Here is a 25410-nt window from a genome sequence, read left to right as displayed (position 1 = left end):
CCCTGACGGTTCCAGTACATATTTGCAAGAAAACTCTCTAGTTGTGGTAAAACTCTTAAATACGTAATTAGAGTTTCCAGAAATGATTAAAAACTTGGAAGAACCCCTTGAAATTAAAGTAAATAGATTCTTCCTACATTTCCTCCCGTTTGTAATCACAGACATTACCAGTGGAAAGCCGTGAAATGACCAACAAACTGATAATATTTACAACTCCGTGCACTTTAGGGAGCGTTTTCACTTGAATTTGCTTTCAAATATTAAGAATTCTTGTTTATACAGCTCAAAATTTGTGAAGAAAGCCTGTAAGTGAGGTCTAAACTGCGTATGTTTACAATTGAGGCCGCATTACTCTGGCGACTTTTGTATGACTCTGTTAAAATCCTGACGGTTCCAGTACATATTTGTAAGAAAACTCTCTAGTTGTGGTAAAACTCTTAAAACACGCAATTAGAGTTTTCAGAAATGATTAAAAACTTGGAAGAACCCCTTGAAATTAAAGTAAATAGATTCTTCCTACATTTCCTCCCGTTTGTAATCACAGACATTACCAGTGGAAAGCCGTGAAATGACCAGCAAACTGATAATATTTACAACTCCGGGCACTTTAGGGAGCGTTTTCACTTGAATTTGCTTTCAAATATTAGGAATTCTTGTTTATACAGCTCAAAATTTGTGTAGAAAGCCTGTAAGTGAGGACTGTACTGCTTATGTTTACAATTGAGGCCGCATTACTCTGGCGACTTTTGTATGACTCTGTTAAAACCCTGACGTTTCCAGTACATATTTGTAATAAAACTATCTAGTTGTGGTAAAACTCTTAAAATACGCAATTAGAGTTCCCAGAAATGATTAAAAACTTGGATGAACCCCTTGAAATTAAAGTAAATAGATTCTTCCTACATTTCCTGCCGTTTGTAATCACAGACATTACCAGTGGAAAGCCGTGAAATGACCAGCAAACTGATAACATTTACAACTCCGGGCTCTTTAGCGAGCGTTTTCACTTGAATTTGCTTTCAAATATTAGGAATTCTTGTTTATACAGCTCAAAATTTGTGTAGAAAGCCTGTAAGTGAGGACTGTACTGCTTATGTTTACAATTGAGGACGCATTACTCTGGCGACTTTTGTATGACTCTGTTAAAATCCTGACGGTTCCAGTACATATTTGTAAGAAAACTCTCTAGTTGTGGTAAAACTCTTAAAATACGCAGAGTTTCCAGAAATGATTAAAAACTTGGAAGAACCCCTTGAAATTAAAGTAAATAGATTCTTCCTACATTTCCTGCCGTTTGTAATCACAGACATTACCAGTGGAAAGCCGTGAAATGACCAGCAAACTGATAATATTTACAACTCCGTGCACTTTAGGGAGCGTTTTCACTTGAATTTGCTTTCAAATATTAAGAATTCTTGTTTATACAGCTCAAAATTTGTGTAGAAAGCCTGTAAGTGAGGTCTAAACTGCGTATGTTTACAATTGAGGCCGCATTACTCTGGCGACTTTTGTATGACTCTGTTAAAATCCTGACGGTTCCAGTACATATTTGTAAGAAAACTCTCTAGTTGTGGTAAAACTCTTAAAACACGCAATTAGAGTTTTCAGAAATGATTAAAAACTTGGAAGATCCCCTTGAAATTAAATTAAATAGATTCTTCCTACATTTCCTGCCGTTTGTAATCACAGACATTACCAGTGGAAAGCCGTGAAATGACCAGCAAACTGATAATATTTACAACTCCGGGCACTTTAGGGAGCGTTTTCACTTGAATTTGCTTTCAAATATTAGGAATTCTTGTTTATACGCCTCAAAATTTGTGTAGAAAGCCTGTAAGTGAGGACTGTACTGCTTATGTTTACAATTGAGGCCGCATTACTCTGGCGACTTTTGTATGACTCTGTTAAAATCCTGACGGTTCCAGGACATATTTGTAAGAAAACAATCTAGTTTTGGTAAAACTCTTAAAATACGCAATTAGAGTTTCCAGAAATGATTAAAAAGTTGGAAGAACCCCTTGAAATTAAAGTAAATTGATTCTTCCTACATTTCCTGCCGTTTGTAATCACAGACATTACCAGTGGAAAGCCGTGAAATGACCAGCAAACTGATAATATTTACAACTCCGGGCACTTTAGGGAGCGTTTTCACTTGAATTTGCTTTCCAATATTAGGAATTCTTGTTTATACAGCTCAAAATTTGTGTAGAAAGCCTGTAAGTGAGGACTGTACTGCTTATGTTTACAATTGAGGCCGCATTACTCTGGCGACTTTTGTATGACTCTGTTAAAATCCTGACGGTTCCAGTACATATTAGTAAGAAAACTCTCTAGTTGTGTTAAAACTCTTAAAATACGCAATTAGAGTTTCCAGAAATGATTAAAAAGTTGGAAGAACCCATTGAAATTAAAGTAAACTGATTCTTCCTACATTTCCTGCCGTTTGTAATCACAGACATTACCAGTGGAAAGCCGTGAAATGACCAGCAAACTGATAATATTTACAACTCCGGGCACTTTAGGGAGCGTTTTCACTTGAATTTGCTTTCAAATATTAGGAATTCTTGTTTATACAGCTCAAAATTTGTGTAGAAAGCCTGTAAGAGAGGACTGTACTGCTTATGTTTACAATTGAGGCCGCATTACTCTGGCGACTTTTGTATGACACTGTTAAAATCCTGACGGTTCCAGTACATATTAGTAAGAGAACTCTCTAGTTGTGGTAAAACTCTTAAAATACGCAATTAGAGTTTCCAGAAATGATTAAAAAGTTGGAAGAACCCCTTGAAATTAAAGTAAATTGATTCTTCCTACATTTCCTGCCGTTTGTAATCACAGACATTACCAGTGGAAAGCCGTGAAATGACCAGCAAACTCATAATATTTACAACTCCGGGCACTTTAGGGAGCGTTTTCACTTGAATTTGCTTTCAAATATTAGGAATTCTTGTTTATACAGCTCAAAATTTGTGTAGAAAGCCTGTAAGTGAGGACTGTACTGCTTATGTTTACAATTGAGGCCGCATTACTCTGGCGACTTTTGTATGACTCTGTTAAAACCCTGACGGTTCCAGTACATATTTGTAAGAAAACTATCTAGTTGTGGTAAAACTCTTAAAATACGCAATTAGAGTTTCCAGAAATGATTAAAAAGTTGGAAGAACCCCTTGAAATTAAAGTAAATTGATTCTTCCTACATTTCCTGCCGTTTGTAATCACAGACATTACCAGTGGAAACCAATGAAATGACCAGCAAACTGATAATATTTACAACTCCGGGCACTTTAGGGAGCGTTTTCACATGAATTTGCTTTCAAATATTAGGAATTCTTGTTTATACAGCTCAAAATTTGTGTAGAAAGCCTGTAAGTGACGACTGTACTGCTTATGTTTACAATTGAGGCCGCATTACTCTGGCGACTTTTGTATGACTCTGTTAAAATCCTGACGGTTCCAGTACATATTTGTAAGAAAACTCTCTATTTGTGGTAAAACTCTTAAAATACGCAATTAGAGTTTCCAGAAATGATTAAAAAGTTGGAAGAACCCCTTGAAATTAAAGTAAATTGATTCTTCCTACATTTCCTGCCGTTTGTAATCACAGACATTACCAGTGGAAAGCCGTGAAATGACCAGCAAACTGATAATATTTACAACTCCGGGCACTTTAGGGAGCGTTTTCACTTGAATTTGCTTTCAAATATTAGGAATTCTTGTTTATACAGCTCAAAATTTGTGTAGAAAGCCTGTAAGTGAGGACTGTACTGCTTATGTTTACAATTGAGGCCGCATTACTCTGGCGACTTTTGTATGACTCTGTTAAAACCCTGACGGTTCCAGTACATACTTGTAAGAAAACTATCTAGTTGTGGTAAAACTCTTAAAATACGCAATTAGAGTTCCCAGAAATGATTAAAAACTTGGATGAACCCCTTGAAATTAAAGTAAATAGATTCTTCCTACATTTCCTGCCGTTTGTAATCACAGACATTACCAGTGGAAAGCCGTGAAATGACCAGCAAACTGATAACATTTACAACTCCGGGCACTTTAGCGAGCGTTTTCACATGAATTTGCTTTCAAATATTAGGAATTCTTGTTTATACAGCTCAAAATTTGTGTAGAAAGCCTGTAAGTGAGGACTGTACTGCTTATGTTTACAATTGAGGCCGCATTACTCTGGCGACTTTTGTATGACTCTGTTAAAATCCTGACGGTTCCAGTACATATTTGTAAGAAAACTCTCTAGTTGTGGTAAAACTCTTAAAATACGCAATTAGAGTTTCCAGAAATGATTAAAAACTTGGAAGAACCCCTTGAAATTAAAGTAAATAGATTCTTCCTACATTTCCTGCCTTTTGTAATCACAGACATTACCAGTGGAAAGCCGTGAAATGACCAGCAAACTGATAATATTTACAACTCCGGGCACTTTAGCGAGCGTTTTCACTTGAATTTGATTTCAAATATTAGGAATTCTTGTTTATACAGCTCAAAATTTGTAGAAAGCCTGTAAGTGAGGTCTAAACTGCGTATGTTTACAATTGAGGCCCCATTACTCTGGCGACTTTTGTATGACTCTGTTAAAATCCTGACGGTTCCAGTACATATTAGTAAGAACACTCTCTAGTTGTGGTAAAACTCTTAAAACACGCAATTAGAGTTTCCAGAAATGATTAAAAACTTGGAAGAACCCCTTGAAATTAAAGTAAATAGATTCTTCCTACATTTCCTGCCGTTTGTAATCACAGACATTACCAGTGGAAAGCCGTGAAATGACCAGCAAACTGATAATATTTACAACTCCGGGCACTTTAGGGAGCGTTTTCACTTGAATTTGCTTCCAAATATTAGGAATTCTTGTTTATACACCTCAAAATTTGTGTAGAAAGCCTGTAAGTGAGGACTGTACTGCTTATGTTTACAATTGAGGACGCATTACTCTGGCGACTTTTGTATGACTCTGTTAAAACCCTGACGGTTCCAGTACATATTTGCAAGAAAACTCTCTAGTTGTGGTAAAACTCTTAAATACGTAATTAGAGTTTCCAGAAATGATTAAAAACTTGGAAGAACCCCTTGAAATTAAAGTAAATAGATTCTTCCTACATTTCCTCCCGTTTGTAATCACAGACATTACCAGTGGAAAGCCGTGAAATGACCAACAAACTGATAATATTTACAACTCCGTGCACTTTAGGGAGCGTTTTCACTTGAATTTGCTTTCAAATATTAAGAATTCTTGTTTATACAGCTCAAAATTTGTGAAGAAAGCCTGTAAGTGAGGTCTAAACTGCGTATGTTTACAATTGAGGCCGCATTACTCTGGCGACTTTTGTATGACTCTGTTAAAATCCTGACGGTTCCAGTACATATTTGTAAGAAAACTCTCTAGTTGTGGTAAAACTCTTAAAACACGCAATTAGAGTTTTCAGAAATGATTAAAAACTTGGAAGAACCCCTTGAAATTAAAGTAAATAGATTCTTCCTACATTTCCTCCCGTTTGTAATCACAGACATTACCAGTGGAAAGCCGTGAAATGACCAGCAAACTGATAATATTTACAACTCCGGGCACTTTAGGGAGCGTTTTCACTTGAATTTGCTTTCAAATATTAGGAATTCTTGTTTATACAGCTCAAAATTTGTGTAGAAAGCCTGTAAGTGAGGACTGTACTGCTTATGTTTACAATTGAGGCCGCATTACTCTGGCGACTTTTGTATGACTCTGTTAAAACCCTGACGGTTCCAGTACATATTTGTAAGAAAACTATCTAGTTGTGGTAAAACTCTTAAAATACGCAATTAGAGTTCCCAGAAATGATTAAAAACTTGGATGAACCCCTTGAAATTAAAGTAAATAGATTCTTCCTACATTTCCTGCCGTTTGTAATCACAGACATTACCAGTGGAAAGCCGTGAAATGACCAGCAAACTGATAACATTTACAACTCCGGGCTCTTTAGCGAGCGTTTTCACTTGAATTTGCTTTCAAATATTAGGAATTCTTGTTTATACAGCTCAAAATTTGTGTAGAAAGCCTGTAAGTGAGGACTGTACTGCTTATGTTTACAATTGAGGACGCATTACTCTGGCGACTTTTGTATGACTCTGTTAAAATCCTGACGGTTCCAGTACATATTTGTAAGAAAACTCTCTAGTTGTGGTAAAACTCTTAAAATACGCAGAGTTTCCAGAAATGATTAAAAACTTGGAAGAACCCCTTGAAATTAAAGTAAATAGATTCTTCCTACATTTCCTGCCGTTTGTAATCACAGACATTACCAGTGGAAAGCCGTGAAATGACCAGCAAACTGATAATATTTACAACTCCGTGCACTTTAGGGAGCGTTTTCACTTGAATTTGCTTTCAAATATTAAGAATTCTTGTTTATACAGCTCAAAATTTGTGTAGAAAGCCTGTAAGTGAGGTCTAAACTGCGTATGTTTACAATTGAGGCCGCATTACTCTGGCGACTTTTGTATGACTCTGTTAAAATCCTGACGGTTCCAGTACATATTTGTAAGAAAACTCTCTAGTTGTGGTAAAACTCTTAAAACACGCAATTAGAGTTTTCAGAAATGATTAAAAACTTGGAAGATCCCCTTGAAATTAAATTAAATAGATTCTTCCTACATTTCCTGCCGTTTGTAATCACAGACATTACCAGTGGAAAGCCGTGAAATGACCAGCAAACTGATAATATTTACAACTCCGGGCACTTTAGGGAGCGTTTTCACTTGAATTTGCTTTCAAATATTAGGAATTCTTGTTTATACACCTCAAAATTTGTGTAGAAAGCCTGTAAGTGAGGACTGTACTGCTTATGTTTACAATTGAGGCCGCATTACTCTGGCGACTTTTGTATGACTCTGTTAAAATCCTGACGGTTCCAGGACATATTTGTAAGAAAACAATCTAGTTTTGGTAAAACTCTTAAAATACGCAATTAGAGTTTCCAGAAATGATTAAAAAGTTGGAAGAACCCCTTGAAATTAAAGTAAATTGATTCTTCCTACATTTCCTGCCGTTTGTAATCACAGACATTACCAGTGGAAAGCCGTGAAATGACCAGCAAACTGATAATATTTACAACTCCGGGCACTTTAGGGAGCGTTTTCACTTGAATTTGCTTTCAAATATTAGGAATTCTTGTTTATACAGCTCAAAATTTGTGTAGAAAGCCTGTAAGTGAGGACTGTACTGCTTATGTTTACAATTGAGGCCGCATTACTCTGGCGACTTTTGTATGACTCTGTTAAAATCCTGACGGTTCCAGTACATATTTGTTAGAAAACTCTCTAGTTGTGGTAAAACTCTTAAAATACGCAATTAGAGTTTCCAGAAATGATTAAAAACTTGGAAGAACCCCTTGAAATTAAAGTAAATAGATTCTTCCTACATTTCCTGCCGTTTGTAATCACAGACATTACCAGTGGAAAGCCGTGAAATGACCAGCAAACTGATAATATTTACAACTCCGTGCACTTTAGGGAGCGTTTTCACTTGAATTTGCTTTCAAATATTAGGAATTCTTGTTTATACAGCTCAAAATTTGTGTAGAAAGCCTGTAAGTTAGGACTGTACTGCTTATGTTTACAATTGAGGCCGCATTACTCTGGCGACTTTTGTATGACTCTGTTAAAATCCTGACGGTTCCAGTACATATTAGTAAGAAAACTCTCTAGTTGTGTTAAAACTCTTAAAATACGCAATTAGAGTTTCCAGAAATGATTAAAAAGTTGGAAGAACCCATTGAAATTAAAGTAAACTGATTCTTCCTACATTTCCTGCCGTTTGTAATCACAGACATTACCAGTGGAAAGCCGTGAAATGACCAGCAAACTGATAATATTTACAACTCCGGGCACTTTAGGGAGCGTTTTCACTTGAATTTGCTTTCAAATATTAGGAATTCTTGTTTATACAGCTCAAAATTTGTGTAGATAGCCTGTAAGAGAGGACTGTACTGCTTATGTTTACCATTGAGGCCGCATTACTCTGGCGACTTTTGTATGACTCTGTTAAAATCCTGACGGTTCCAGTACATATTAGTAAGAAAACTCTCTAGTTGTGGTAAAACTCTTAAAATACGCAATTAGAGTTTCCAGAAATGATTAAAAAGTTGGAAGAACCCCTTGAAATTAAAGTAAATTGATTCTTCCTACATTTCCTGCCGTTTGTAATCACAGACATTACCAGTGGAAAGCCGTGAAATGACCAGCAAACTGATAATATTTACAACTCCGGGCACTTTAGGGAGCGTTTTCACTTGAATTTGCTTTCAAATATTAGGAATTCTTGTTTATACAGCTCAAAATTTGTGTAGAAAGCCTGTAAGTGAGGACTGTACTGCTTATGTTTACAATTGAGGCCGCATTACTCTGGCGACTTTAGTATGACTCTGTTAAAATCCTGCCGGTTCCAGTACATATTTGTAAAAAACTCTCTGGTTGTGGTAAAACTCTTAAAATACGCAATTAGAGTTTCCAGAAATGATTAAAAAGTTGGAAGAACCCCTTGAAATTAAAGTAAATTGATTCTTCCTACATTTCCTGCCGTTTGTAATCACAGACATTACCAGTGGAAAGCCGTGAAATGACCAGCAAAATGATAATATTTACAACTCCGGGCACTTTAGCGAGCGTTTTCACTTGAATTTGCTTTCAAATATTAGGAATTTTTGTTTATACAGCTCAAAATTTGTGTAGAAAGCCTGTAAGTGAGGACTGTACTGCTTATGTTTACAATTGAGGCCGCATTACTCTGGCGACTTTTGTATGACTCTGTTAAAATCCTGACGGTTCCAGTACATATTAGTAAGAAAACTCTCTAGTTGTGGTAAAACTCTTAAAATACGCAATTAGAGTTTCCAGAAATGATTAAAAAGTTGGAAGAACCCCTTGAAATTAAAGTAAATTGATTCTTCCTACATTTCCTGCCGTTTGGAATCACAGACATTACCAGTGGAAAGCCGTGAAATGACCAGCAAACTGATAATATTTACAACTCCGGGCACTTTAGGGAGCGTTTTCACTTGAATTTGCTTTCAAATATTAGGAATTCTTGTTTATACAGCTCAAAATTTGTGTAGAAAGCCTGTAAGTGAGGACTGTACTGCTTATGTTTACAATTGAGGCCGCATTACTCTGGCGACTTTTGTATGACTCTGTTAAAATCCTGACGGTTCCAGTACATATTTGTAAGAAAACTCTCTATTTGTGGTAAAACTCTTAAAATACGCAATTAGAGTTTCCAGAAATGATTAAAAAGTTGGAAGAACCCCTTGAAATTAAAGTAAATTGATTCTTCCTACATTTCCTGCCGTTTGTAATCACAGACATTACCAGTGGAAAGCCGTGAAATGACCAGCAAACTGATAATATTTACAACTCCGGGCACTTTAGGGAGCGTTTTCACTTGAATTTGCTTTCAAATATTAGGAATTCTTGTTTATACAGCTCAAAATTTGTGTAGAAAGCCTGTAAGTGAGGACTGTACTGCTTATGTTTACAATTGAGGCCGCATTACTCTGGCGACTTTTGTATGACTCTGTTAAAACCCTGACGGTTCCAGTACATACTTGTAAGAAAACTATCTAGTTGTGGTAAAACTCTTAAAATACGCAATTAGAGTTCCCAGAAATGATTAAAAACTTGGATGAACCCCTTGAAATTAAAGTAAATAGATTCTTCCTACATTTCCTGCCGTTTGTAATCACAGACGTTACCAGTGGAAAGCCGTGAAATGACCAGCAAACTGATAACATTTACAACTCCGGGCACTTTAGCGAGCGTTTTCACATGAATTTGCTTTCAAATATTAGGAATTCTTGTTTATACAGCTCAAAATTTGTGTAGAAAGCCTGTAAGTGAGGACTGTACTGCTTATGTTTACAATTGAGGCCGCATTACTCTGGCGACTTTTGTATGACTCTGTTAAAATCCTGACGGTTCCAGTACATATTTGTAAGAAAACTCTCTAGTTGTGGTAAAACTCTTAAAATACGCAATTAGAGTTTCCAGAAATGATTAAAAACTTGGAAGAACCCCTTGAAATTAAAGTAAATAGATTCTTCCTACATTTCCTGCCTTTTGTAATCACAGACATTACCAGTGGAAAGCCGTGAAATGACCAGCAAACTGATAATATTTACAACTCCGGGCACTTTAGCGAGCGTTTTCACTTGAATTTGATTTCAAATATTAGGAATTCTTGTTTATACAGCTCAAAATTTGTAGAAAGCCTGTAAGTGAGGTCTAAACTGCGTATGTTTACAATTGAGGCCCCATTACTCTGGCGACTTTTGTATGACTCTGTTAAAATCCTGACGGTTCCAGTACATATTAGTAAGAACACTCTCTAGTTGTGGTAAAACTCTTAAAACACGCAATTAGAGTTTCCAGAAATGATTAAAAACTTGGAAGAACCCCTTGAAATTAAAGTAAATAGATTCTTCCTACATTTCCTGCCGTTTGTAATCACAGACATTACCAGTGGAAAGCCGTGAAATGACCAGCAAACTGATAATATTTACAACTCCGGGCACTTTAGGGAGCGTTTTCACTTGAATTTGCTTCCAAATATTAGGAATTCTTGTTTATACAGCTCAAAATTTGTGTAGAAAGCCTGTAAGTGAGGACTGTACTGCTTATGTTTACAATTGAGGACGCATTACTCTGGCGACTTTTGTATGACTCTGTTAAAACCCTGACGGTTCCAGTACATATTTGCAAGAAAACTCTCTAGTTGTGGTAAAACTCTTAAATACGTAATTAGAGTTTCCAGAAATGATTAAAAACTTGGAAGAACCCCTTGAAATTAAAGTAAATAGATTCTTCCTACATTTCCTCCCGTTTGTAATCACAGACATTACCAGTGGAAAGCCGTGAAATGACCAACAAACTGATAATATTTACAACTCCGTGCACTTTAGGGAGCGTTTTCACTTGAATTTGCTTTCAAATATTAAGAATTCTTGTTTATACAGCTCAAAATTTGTGTAGAAAGCCTGTAAGTGAGGTCTAAACTGCGTATGTTTACAATTGAGGCCGCATTACTCTGGCGACTTTTGTATGACTCTGTTAAAATCCTGACGGTTCCAGTACATATTTGTAAGAAAACTCTCTAGTTGTGGTAAAACTCTTAAAACACGCAATTAGAGTTTTCAGAAATGATTAAAAACTTGGAAGAACCCCTTGAAATTAAAGTAAATAGATTCTTCCTACATTTCCTCCCGTTTGTAATCACAGACATTACCAGTGGAAAGCCGTGAAATGACCAGCAAACTGATAATATTTACAACTCCGGGCACTTTAGGGAGCGTTTTCACTTGAATTTGCTTTCAAATATTAGGAATTCTTGTTTATACAGCTCAAAATTTGTGTAGAAAGCCTGTAAGTGAGGACTGTACTGCTTATGTTTACAATTGAGGCCGCATTACTCTGGCGACTTTTGTATGACTCTGTTAAAACCCTGACGTTTCCAGTACATATTTGTAATAAAACTATCTAGTTGTGGTAAAACTCTTAAAATACGCAATTAGAGTTCCCAGAAATGATTAAAAACTTGGATGAACCCCTTGAAATTAAAGTAAATAGATTCTTCCTACATTTCCTGCCGTTTGTAATCACAGACATTACCAGTGGAAAGCCGTGAAATGACCAGCAAACTGATAACATTTACAACTCCGGGCTCTTTAGCGAGCGTTTTCACTTGAATTTGCTTTCAAATATTAGGAATTCTTGTTTATACAGCTCAAAATTTGTGTAGAAAGCCTGTAAGTGAGGACTGTACTGCTTATGTTTACAATTGAGGACGCATTACTCTGGCGACTTTTGTATGACTCTGTTAAAATCCTGACGGTTCCAGTACATATTTGTAAGAAAACTCTCTAGTTGTGGTAAAACTCTTAAAATACGCAGAGTTTCCAGAAATGATTAAAAACTTGGAAGAACCCCTTGAAATTAAAGTAAATAGATTCTTCCTACATTTCCTGCCGTTTGTAATCACAGACATTACCAGTGGAAAGCCGTGAAATGACCAGCAAACTGATAATATTTACAACTCCGTGCACTTTAGGGAGCGTTTTCACTTGAATTTGCTTTCAAATATTAAGAATTCTTGTTTATACAGCTCAAAATTTGTGTAGAAAGCCTGTAAGTGAGGTCTAAACTGCGTATGTTTACAATTGAGGCCGCATTACTCTGGCGACTTTTGTATGACTCTGTTAAAATCCTGACGGTTCCAGTACATATTTGTAAGAAAACTCTCTAGTTGTGGTAAAACTCTTAAAACACGCAATTAGAGTTTTCAGAAATGATTAAAAACTTGGAAGATCCCCTTGAAATTAAATTAAATAGATTCTTCCTACATTTCCTGCCGTTTGTAATCACAGACATTACCAGTGGAAAGCCGTGAAATGACCAGCAAACTGATAATATTTACAACTCCGGGCACTTTAGGGAGCGTTTTCACTTGAATTTGCTTTCAAATATTAGGAATTCTTGTTTATACACCTCAAAATTTGTGTAGAAAGCCTGTAAGTGAGGACTGTACTGCTTATGTTTACAATTGAGGCCGCATTACTCTGGCGACTTTTGTATGACTCTGTTAAAATCCTGACGGTTCCAGGACATATTTGTAAGAAAACAATCTAGTTTTGGTAAAACTCTTAAAATACGCAATTAGAGTTTCCAGAAATGATTAAAAAGTTGGAAGAACCCCTTGAAATTAAAGTAAATTGATTCTTCCTACATTTCCTGCCGTTTGTAATCACAGACATTACCAGTGGAAAGCCGTGAAATGACCAGCAAACTGATAATATTTACAACTTCGGGCACTTTAGCGAGCGTTTTCACTTGAATTTGCTTTCAAATATTAGGAATTCTTGTTTATACAGCTCAAAATTTGTGTAGAAAGCCTGTAAGTGACGACTGTACTGCTTATGTTTACAATTGAGGCCGCATTACTCTGGCGACTTTTGTATGACTCTGTTAAAATCCTGACGGTTCCAGTACATATTTGTTAGAAAACTCTCTAGTTGTGGTAAAACTCTTAAAATACGCAATTAGAGTTTCCAGAAATGATTAAAAACTTGGAAGAACCCCTTGAAATTAAAGTAAATAGATTCTTCCTACATTTCCTGCCTTTTGTAATCACAGACATTACCAGTGGAAAGCCGTGAAATGACCAGCAAACTGATAATATTTACAACTCCGGGCACTTTAGCGAGCGTTTTCACTTGAATTTGATTTCAAATATTAGGAATTCTTGTTTATACAGCTCAAAATTTGTAGAAAGCCTGTAAGTGAGGTCTAAACTGCGTATGTTTACAATTGAGGCCCCATTACTCTGGCGACTTTTGTATGACTCTGTTAAAATCCTGACGGTTCCAGTACATATTAGTAAGAACACTCTCTAGTTGTGGTAAAACTCTTAAAACACGCAATTAGAGTTTCCAGAAATGATTAAAAACTTGGAAGAACCCCTTGAAATTAAAGTAAATAGATTCTTCCTACATTTCCTGCCGTTTGTAATCACAGACATTACCAGTGGAAAGCCGTGAAATGACCAGCAAACTGATAATATTTACAACTCCGGGCACTTTAGGGAGCGTTTTCACTTGAATTTGCTTCCAAATATTAGGAATTCTTGTTTATACAGCTCAAAATTTGTGTAGAAAGCCTGTAAGTGAGGACTGTACTGCTTATGTTTACAATTGAGGACGCATTACTCTGGCGACTTTTGTATGACTCTGTTAAAACCCTGACGGTTCCAGTACATATTTGCAAGAAAACTCTCTAGTTGTGGTAAAACTCTTAAATACGTAATTAGAGTTTCCAGAAATGATTAAAAACTTGGAAGAACCCCTTGAAATTAAAGTAAATAGATTCTTCCTACATTTCCTCCCGTTTGTAATCACAGACATTACCAGTGGAAAGCCGTGAAATGACCAACAAACTGATAATATTTACAACTCCGTGCACTTTAGGGAGCGTTTTCACTTGAATTTGCTTTCAAATATTAAGAATTCTTGTTTATACAGCTCAAAATTTGTGTAGAAAGCCTGTAAGTGAGGTCTAAACTGCGTATGTTTACAATTGAGGCCGCATTACTCTGGCGACTTTTGTATGACTCTGTTAAAATCCTGACGGTTCCAGTACATATTTGTAAGAAAACTCTCTAGTTGTGGTAAAACTCTTAAAACACGCAATTAGAGTTTTCAGAAATGATTAAAAACTTGGAAGAACCCCTTGAAATTAAAGTAAATAGATTCTTCCTACATTTCCTCCCGTTTGTAATCACAGACATTACCAGTGGAAAGCCGTGAAATGACCAGCAAACTGATAATATTTACAACTCCGGGCACTTTAGGGAGCGTTTTCACTTGAATTTGCTTTCAAATATTAGGAATTCTTGTTTATACAGCTCAAAATTTGTGTAGAAAGCCTGTAAGTGAGGACTGTACTGCTTATGTTTACAATTGAGGCCGCATTACTCTGGCGACTTTTGTATGACTCTGTTAAAACCCTGACGTTTCCAGTACATATTTGTAATAAAACTATCTAGTTGTGGTAAAACTCTTAAAATACGCAATTAGAGTTCCCAGAAATGATTAAAAACTTGGATGAACCCCTTGAAATTAAAGTAAATAGATTCTTCCTACATTTCCTGCCGTTTGTAATCACAGACATTACCAGTGGAAAGCCGTGAAATGACCAGCAAACTGATAACATTTACAACTCCGGGCTCTTTAGCGAGCGTTTTCACTTGAATTTGCTTTCAAATATTAGGAATTCTTGTTTATACAGCTCAAAATTTGTGTAGAAAGCCTGTAAGTGAGGACTGTACTGCTTATGTTTACAATTGAGGACGCATTACTCTGGCGACTTTTGTATGACTCTGTTAAAATCCTGACGGTTCCAGTACATATTTGTAAGAAAACTCTCTAGTTGTGGTAAAACTCTTAAAATACGCAGAGTTTCCAGAAATGATTAAAAACTTGGAAGAACCCCTTGAAATTAAAGTAAATAGATTCTTCCTACATTTCCTGCCGTTTGTAATCACAGACATTACCAGTGGAAAGCCGTGAAATGACCAGCAAACTGATAATATTTACAACTCCGTGCACTTTAGGGAGCGTTTTCACTTGAATTTGCTTTCAAATATTAAGAATTCTTGTTTATACAGCTCAAAATTTGTGTAGAAAGCCTGTAAGTGAGGTCTAAACTGCGTATGTTTACAATTGAGGCCGCATTACTCTGGCGACTTTTGTATGACTCTGTTAAAATCCTGACGGTTCCAGTACATATTTGTAAGAAAACTCTCTAGTTGTGGTAAAACTCTTAAAACACGCAATTAGAGTTTTCAGATATGATTAAAAACTTGGAAGATCCCCTTGAAATTAAATTAAATAGATTCTTCCTACATTTCCTGCCGTTTGTAATCACAGACATTACCAGTGGAAAGCCGTGAAATGACCAGCAAACTGATAATATTTACAACTCCGGGCACTTTAGGGAGCGTTTTCACTTGAATTTGCTTTCAAATATTAGGAATTCTTGTTTATACACCTCAAAATTTGTGTAGAAAGCCTGTAAGTGAGGACTGTACTGCTTATGTTTACAATTGAGGCCGCATTACTCTGGCGACTTTTGTATGACTCTGTTAAAACCCTGACGTTTCCAGTACATATTTGTAATAAAACTATCTAGTTGTGGTAAAACTCTTAAAATACGCAATTAGAGTTCCCAGAAATGATTAAAAACTTGGATGAACCCCTTGAAATTAAAGTAAATAGATTCTTCCTACATTTCCTGCCGTTTGTAATCACAGACATTACCAGTGGAAAGCCGTGAAATGACCAGCAAACTGATAACATTTACAACTCCGGGCTCTTTAGCGAGCGTTTTCACTTGAATTTGCTTTCAAATATTAGGAATTCTTGTTTATACAGCTCAAAATTTGTGTAGAAAGCCTGTAAGTGAGGACTGTACTGCTTATGTTTACAATTGAGGACGCATTACTCTGGCGACTTTTGTATGACTCTGTTAAAATCCTGACGGTTCCAGTACATATTTGTAAGAAAACTCTCTAGTTGTGGTAAAACTCTTAAAATACGCAGAGTTTCCAGAAATGATTAAAAACTTGGAAGAACCCCTTGAAATTAAAGTAAATAGATTCTTCCTACATTTCCTGCCGTTTGTAATCACAGACATTACCAGTGGAAAGCCGTGAAATGACCAGCAAACTGATAATATTTACAACTCCGTGCACTTTAGGGAGCGTTTTCACTTGAATTTGCTTTCAAATATTAGGAATTCTTGTTTATACACCTCAAAATTTGTGTAGAAAGCCTGTAAGTGAGGACTGTACTGCTTATGTTTACAATTGAGGCCGCATTACTCTGGCGACTTTTGTATGACTCTGTTAAAATCCTGACGGTTCCAGGACATATTTGTAAGAAAACAATCTAGTTTTGGTAAAACTCTTAAAATACGCAATTAGAGTTTCCAGAAATGATTAAAAAGTTGGAAGAACCCCTTGAAATTAAAGTAAATTGATTCTTCCTACATTTCCTGCCGTTTGTAATCACAGACATTACCAGTGGAAAGCCGTGAAATGACCAGCAAACTGATAATATTTACAACTTCGGGCACTTTAGCGAGCGTTTTCACTTGAATTTGCTTTCAAATATTAGGAATTCTTGTTTATACAGCTCAAAATTTGTGTAGAAAGCCTGTAAGTGAGGACTGAACTGCTTATGTTTACAATTGAGGCCGCATTACTCTGGCGACTTTTGTATGACTCTGTTAAAATCCTGACGGTTCCAGTACATATTTGTTAGAAAACTCTCTAGTTGTGGTAAAACTCTTAAAATACGCAATTAGAGTTTCCAGAAATGATTAAAAACTTGGAAGAACCCCTTGAAATTAAAGTAAATAGATTCTTCCTACATTTCCTGCCTTTTGTAATCACAGACATTACCAGTGGAAAGCCGTGAAATGACCAGCAAACTGATAATATTTACAACTCCGGGCACTTTAGCGAGCGTTTTCACTTGAATTTGCTTCCAAATATTAGGAATTCTTGTTTATACAGCTCAAAATTTGTGTAGAAAGCCTGTAAGTGAGGACTGTACTGCTTATGTTTACAATTGAGGACGCATTACTCTGGCGACTTTTGTATGACTCTGTTAAAACCCTGACGGTTCCAGTACATATTTGCAAGAAAACTCTCTAGTTGTGGTAAAACTCTTAAATACGTAATTAGAGTTTCCAGAAATGATTAAAAACTTGGAAGAACCCCTTGAAATTAAAGTAAATAGATTCTTCCTACATTTCCTCCCGTTTGTAATCACAGACATTACCAGTGGAAAGCCGTGAAATGACCAACAAACTGATAATATTTACAACTCCGTGCACTTTAGGGAGCGTTTTCACTTGAATTTGCTTTCAAATATTAAGAATTCTTGTTTATACAACTCAAAATTTGTGTAGAAAGCCTGTAAGTGAGGTCTAAACTGCGTATGTTTACAATTGAGGCCGCATTACTCTGGCGACTTTTGTATGACTCTGTTAAAATCCTGACGGTTCCAGTACATATTTGTAAGAAAACTCTCTAGTTGTGGTAAAACTCTTAAAACACGCAATTAGAGTTTTCAGAAATGATTAAAAACTTGGAAGAACCCCTTGAAATTAAAGTAAATAGATTCTTCCTACATTTCCTCCCGTTTGTAATCACAGACATTACCAGTGGAAAGCCGTGAAATGACCAGCAAACTGATAATATTTACAACTCCGGGCACTTTAGGGAGCGTTTTCACTTGAATTTGCTTTCAAATATTAGGAATTCTTGTTTATACAGCTCAAAATTTGTGTAGAAAGCCTGTAAGTGAGGACTGTACTGCTTATGTTTACAATTGAGGCCGCATTACTCTGGCGACTTTTGTATGACTCTGTTAAAACCCTGACGTTTCCAGTACATATTTGTAATAAAACTATCTAGTTGTGGTAAAACTCTTAAAATACGCAATTAGAGTTCCCAGAAATGATTAAAAACTTGGATGAACCCCTTGAAATTAAAGTAAATAGATTCTTCCTACATTTCCTGCCGTTTGTAATCACAGACATTACCAGTGGAAAGCCGTGAAATGACCAGCAAACTGATAACATTTACAACTCCGGGCTCTTTAGCGAGCGTTTTCACTTGAATTTGCTTTCAAATATTAGGAATTCTTGTTTATACAGCTCAAAATTTGTGTAGAAAGCCTGTAAGTGAGGACTGTACTGCTTATGTTTACAATTGAGGACGCATTACTCTGGCGACTTTTGTATGACTCTGTTAAAATCCTGACGGTTCCAGTACATATTTGTAAGAAAACTCTCTAGTTGTGGTAAAACTCTTAAAATACGCAGAGTTTCCAGAAATGATTAAAAACTTGGAAGAACCCCTTGAAATTAAAGTAAATAGATTCTTCCTACATTTCCTGCCGTTTGTAATCACAGACATTACCAGTGGAAAGCCGTGAAATGACCAGCAAACTGATAATATTTACAACTCCGGGCACTTTAGGGAGCGTTTTCACTTGAATTTGCTTTCAAATATTAGGAATTCTTGTTTATACACCTCAAAATTTGTGTAGAAAGCCTGTAAGTGAGGACTGTACTGCTTATGTTTACAATTGAGGCCGCATTACTCTGGCGACTTTTGTATGACTCTGTTAAAATCCTGACGGTTCCAGGACATATTTGTAAGAAAACAATCTAGTTTTGGTAAAACTCTTAAAATACGCAATTAGAGTTTCCAGAAATGATTAAAAAGTTGGAAGAACCCCTTGAAATTAAAGTAAATTGATTCTTCCTACATTTCCTGCCGTTTGTAATCACAGACATTACCAGTGGAAAGCCGTGAAATGACCAGCAAACTGATAATATTTACAACTCCGGGCACTTTAGGGAGCGTTTTCACTTGAATTTGCTTTCAAATATTAGGAATTCTTGTTTATACAGCTCAAAATTTGTGTAGAAAGCCTGTAAGTGACGACTGTACTGCTTATGTTTACAATTGAGGCCGCATTACTCTGGCGACTTTTGTATGACTCTGTTAAAATCCTGACGGTTCCAGTACATATTTGTTAGAAAACTCTCTAGTTGTGGTAAAACTCTTAAAATACGCAATTAGAGTTTCCAGAAATGATTAAAAACTTGGAAGAACCCCTTGAAATTAAAGTAAATAGATTCTTCCTACATTTCCTGCCGTTTGTAATCACAGACATTACCAGTGGAAAGCCGTGAAATGACCAGCAAACTGATAATATTTACAACTCCGTGCACTTTAGGGAGCGTTTTCACTTGAATTTGCTTTCAAATATTAGGAATTCTTGTTTATACAGCTCAAAATTTTTTTAGAAAGCCTGTAAGTTAGGACTGTACTGCTTATGTTTACAATTGAGGCCGCATTACTCTGGCGACTTTTGTATGACTCTGTTAAAATCCTGACGGTTCCAGTACATATTAGTAAGAAAACTCTCTAGTTGTGTTAAAACTCTTAAAATACGCAATTAGAGTTTCCAGAAATGATTAAAAAGTTGGAAGAACCCATTGAAATTAAAGTAAACTGATTCTTCCTACATTTCCTGCCGTTTGTAATCACAGACATTACCAGTGGAAAGCCGTGAAATGACCAGCAAACTGATAATATTTACAACTCCGGGCACTTTAGGGAGCGTTTTCACTTGAATTTGCTTTCAAATATTAGGAATTCTTGTTTATACAGCTCAAAATTTGTGTAGATAGCCTGTAAGAGAGGACTGTACTGCTTATGTTTACAATTGAGGCCGCATTACTCTGGCGACTTTTGTATGACTCTGTTAAAATCCTGACGGTTCCAGTACATATTAGTAAGAAAACTCTCTAGTTGTGGTAAAACTCTTAAAATACGCAATTAGAGTTTCCAGAAATGATTAAAAAGTTGGAAGAACCCCTTGAAATTAAAGTAAATTGATTCTTCCTACATTTCCTGCCGTTTGTAATCACAGACATTACCAGTGGAAAGCCGTGAAATGACCAGCAAACTGATAATATTTACAACTCCGGGCACTTTAGGGAGCGTTTTCACTTGAATTTGCTTTCAAATATTAGGAATTCTTGTTTATACAGCTCAAAATTTGTGTAGAAAGCCTGTAAGTGAGGACTGTACTGCTTATGTTTACAATTGAGGCCGCATTACTCTGGCGACTTTTGTATGACTCTGTTAAAATCCTGCCGGTTCCAGTACATATTTGTAAAAAACTCTCTGGTTGTGGTAAAACTCTTAAAATACGCAATTAGAGTTTCCAGAAATGATTAAAAAGTTGGAAGAACCCCTTGAAATTAAAGTAAATTGATTCTTCCTACATTTCCTGCCGTTTGTAATCACAGACATTACCAGTGGAAAGCCGTGAAATGACCAGCAAAATGATAATATTTACAACTCCGGGCACTTTAGCGAGCGTTTTCACTTGAATTTGCTTTCAAATATTAGGAATTTTTGTTTATACAGCTCAAAATTTGTGTAGAAAGCCTGTAAGTGAGGACTGTACTGCTTATGTTTACAATTGAGGCCGCATTACTCTGGCGACTTTTGTATGACTCTGTTAAAATCCTGACGGTTCCAGTACATATTAGTAAGAAAACTCTCTAGTTGTGGTAAAACTCTTAAAATACGCAATTAGAGTTTCCAGAAATGATTAAAAAGTTGGAAGAACCCCTTGAAATTAAAGTAAATTGATTCTTCCTACATTTCCTGCCGTTTGTAATCACAGACATTACCAGTGGAAAGCCGTGAAATGACCAGCAAACTGATAACATTTACAACTCCGGGCACTTTAGCGAGCGTTTTCACTTGAATTTGCTTTCAAATATTAGGAATTCTTGTTTATACAGCTCAAAATTTGTGTAGAAAGCCTGTAAGTGAGGACTGTACTGCTTATGTTTACAATTGAGGCCGCATTACTCTGGCGACTTTTGTATGACTCTGTTAAAACCCTGACGGTTCCAGTACATATTTGTAAGAAAACTATCTAGTTGTGGTAAAACTCTTAAAATACGCAATTAGAGTTTCCAGAAATGATTAAAAAAATGGAAGAACCCCTTGAAATTAAAGTAAATTGATTCTTCCTACATTTCCTGCCGTTTGTAATCACAGACATTACCAGTGGAAAGCCGTGAAATGACCAGCAAACTGATAATATTTACAACTCCGGGCACTTTAGGGAGCGTTTTCACATGAATTTGCTTTCAAATATTAGAAATTCTTGTTTATACAGCTCAAAATTTGTGTAGAAAGCCTGTAAGTGACGACTGTACTGCTTATGTTTACAATTGAGGCCGCATTACTCTGGCGACTTTTGTATGACTCTGTTAAAACCCTGACGGTTCCAGTACATACTTGTAAGAAAACTATCTAGTTGTGGTAAAACTCTTAAAATACGCAATTAGAGTTCCCAGAAATGATTAAAAACTTGGATGAACCCCTTGAAATTAAAGTAAATAGATTCTTCCTACATTTCCTGCCGTTTGTAATCACAGACATTACCAGTGGAAAGCCGTGAAATGACCAGCAAACTGATAACATTTACAACTCCGGGCACTTTAGCGAGCGTTTTCACATGAATTTGCTTTCAAATATTAGGAATTCTTGTTTATACAGCTCAAAATTTGTGTAGAAAGCCTGTAAGTGACGACTGTACTGCTTATGTTTACAATTGAGGCCGCATTACTCTGGCGACTTTTGTATGACTCTGTTAAAATCCTGACGGTTCCAGTACATATTTGTTAGAAAACTCTCTAGTTGTGGTAAAACTCTTAAAATACGCAATTAGAGTTTCCAGAAATGATTAAAAACTTGGAAGAACCCCTTGAAATTAAAGTAAATAGATTCTTCCTACATTTCCTGCCGTTTGTAATCACAGACATTACCAGTGGAAAGCCGTGAAATGACCAGCAAACTGATAATATTTACAACTCCGTGCACTTTAGGGAGCGTTTTCACTTGAATTTGCTTTCAAATATTAGGAATTCTTGTTTATACAGCTCAAAATTTTTTTAGAAAGCCTGTAAGTTAGGACTGTACTGCTTATGTTTACAATTGAGGCCGCATTACTCTGGCGACTTTTGTATGACTCTGTTAAAATCCTGACGGTTCCAGTACATATTAGTAAGAAAACTCTCTAGTTGTGTTAAAACTCTTAAAATACGCAATTAGAGTTTCCAGAAATGATTAAAAAGTTGGAAGAACCCATTGAAATTAAAGTAAACTGATTCTTCCTACATTTCCTGCCGTTTGTAATCACAGACATTACCAGTGGAAAGCCGTGAAATGACCAGCAAACTGATAATATTTACAACTCCGGGCACTTTAGGGAGCGTTTTCACTTGAATTTGCTTTCAAATATTAGGAATTCTTGTTTATACAGCTCAAAATTTGTGTAGATAGCCTGTAAGAGAGGACTGTACTGCTTATGTTTACAATTGAGGCCGCATTACTCTGGCGACTTTTGTATGACTCTGTTAAAATCCTGACGGTTCCAGTACATATTAGTAAGAAAACTCTCTAGTTGTGGTAAAACTCTTAAAATACGCAATTAGAGTTTCCAGAAATGATTAAAAAGTTGGAAGAACCCCTTGAAATTAAAGTAAATTGATTCTTCCTACATTTCCTGCCGTTTGGAATCACAGACATTACCAGTGGAAAGCCGTGAAATGACCAGCAAACTGATAATATTTACAACTCCGGGCACTTTAGGGAGCGTTTTCACTTGAATTTGCTTTCAAATATTAGGAATTCTTGTTTATACAGCTCAAAATTTGTGTAGAAAGCCTGTAAGTGACGACTGTACTGCTTATGTTTACAATTGAGGCCGCATTACTCTGGCGACTTTTGTATGACTCTGTTAAAATCCTGACGGTTCCAGTACATATTAGTAAGAAAACTCTCTAGTTGTGGTAAAACTCTTAAAATACGCAATTAGAGTTTCCAGAAATGATTAAAAAGTTGGAAGAACCCCTTGAAATTAAAGTAAATTGATTCTTCCTACATTTCCTGCCGTTTGTAATCACAGACATTACCAGTGGAAAGCCGTGAAATGACCAGCAAACTGATAATATTTACAACTCCGGGCACTTTAGGGAGCGTTTTCACTTGAATTTGCTTTCAAATATTAGGAATTCTTGTTTATACAGCTCAAAATTTGTGTAGAAAGCCTGTAAGTGAGGACTGTACTGCTTATGTTTACAATTGAGGCCATATTACTCTGGCGACTTTTGTATGACTCTGTTAAAACCCTGACGGTTCCAGTACATATTTGTAAGAAAACTATCTAGTTGTGGTAAAACTCTTAAAAAACGCAATTAGAGTTTCCAGAAATGATTAAAAAAATGGAAGAACCCCTTGAAATTAAAGTAAATTGATTCTTCCTACATTTCCTGCCGTTTGTAATCACAGACATTACCAGTGGAAAGCCGTGAAATGACCAGCAAACTGATAATATTTACAACTCCGGGCACTTTAGGGAGCGTTTTCACTTGAATTTGCTTTCAAATATTAGGAATTCTTGTTTATACAGCTCAAAATTTGTGTAGAAAGCCTGTAAGTGAGGACTGTACTGCTTATGTTTACAATTGAGGCCATATTACTCTGGCGACTTTTGTATGACTCTGTTAAAACCCTGACGGTTCCAGTACATATTTGTAAGAAAACTATCTAGTTGTGGTAAAACTCTTAAAAAACGCAATTAGAGTTTCCAGAAATGATTAAAAAAATGGAAGAACCCCTTGAAATTAAAGTAAATTGATTCTTCCTACATTTCCTGCCGTTTGTAATCACAGACATTACCAGTGGAAAGCCGTGAAATGACCAGCAAACTGATAATATTTACAACTCCGGGCACTTTAGGGAGCGTTTTCACTTGAATTTGCTTTCAAATATTAGGAATTCTTGTTTATACAGCTCAAAATTTGTGTAGAAAGCCTGTAAGTGAGGACTGTACTGCTTATGTTTACAATTGAGGCCGCATTACTCTGGCGACTTTTGTATGACTCTGTTAAAATCCTGACGGTTCCAGTACATATTTGTAAGAAAACTCTCTAGTTGTGGTAAAACTCTTAAAATACGCAATTCGAGTTTCCAGAAATGATTAAAAACTTGGAAGAACCCCTTGAAATTAAAGTAAATAGATTCTTCCTACATTTCCTGCCGTTTGTAATCACAGACATTACCAGTGGAAAGCGGTGAAATGACCAGCAAACTGATAATATTTACAACTCCGGGCACTTTAGCGAGCGTTTTCACTTGAATTTGCTTTCAAATATTAGGAATTCTTGTTTATACAGCTCAAAATTTGTGTAGAAAGCCTGTAAGTGAGGTCTAAACTGCGTATGTTTACAATTGAGGCCCCATTACTCTGGCGACTTTTGTATGACTCTGTTAAAATCCTGACGGTTCCAGTACATATTAGTAAGAAAACTCTCTAGTTGTGGTAAAACTCTTAAAACACGCAATTAGAGTTTCCAGAAATGATTAAAAACTTGGAAGAACCCCTTGAAATTAAAGTAAATAGATTCTTCCTACATTTCCTGCCGTTTGTAATCACAGACATTACCAGTGGAAAGCCGTGAAATGACCAGCAAACTGATAATATTTACAACTCTGAGCACTTTAGGGAGCGTTTTCACTTGAATTTGCTTCCAAATATTAGGAATTCTTGTTTATACAGCTCAAAATTTGTGTAGAAAGCCTGTAAGTGAGGACTGTACTGCTTATGTTTACAATTGAGGCCGCATTACTCTGGCGACTTTTGTATGACTCTGTTAAAACCCTGACGGATCCAGTACATATTTGCAAGAAAACTCTCTAGTTGTGGTAAAACTCTTAAAATACACAATTAGAGTTTCCAGAAATGATTAAAAACTTGGAAGAACCCCTTGAAATTAAAGTAAATAGATTCTTCCTACATTTCCTGCCGTTTGTAATCACAGACATTACCAGTGGAAAGCCGTGAAATGACCAGCAAACTGATAATATTTACAACTCCGGGCACTTTAGCGAGCGTTTTCACTTGAATTTGCTTTCAAATATTAGGAATTCTTGTTTATACAGCTCAAAATTTGTGTAGAAAGCCTGTAAGTGAGGACTGTACTGCTTATGTTTACAATTGAGGCCGCATTACTCTGGCGACTTTTGTATGACTCTGTTCAAATCCTGACGGTTCCAGTACATATTTGTAAGAAAACTCTCTAGTTGTGGTAAAACTCTTAAAATACGCAATTAGAGTTTCCAGAAATGATTAAAAAGTTGGAAGAACCCCTTGAAATTAAAGTAAATTGATTCTTCCTACATTTCCTGCCGTTTGTAATCACAGACATTAC

The sequence above is a fragment of the Myotis nattereri genome (genome assembly GCF_964212035.1).
Source record: "Myotis nattereri genome assembly, chromosome: 11".
Taxonomy (NCBI): Eukaryota; Metazoa; Chordata; class Mammalia; order Chiroptera; family Vespertilionidae; genus Myotis; species Myotis nattereri.
The sequence above is the reverse complement of the archived record's forward strand: the minus strand, read 5'-3'. Positions refer to the sequence as shown.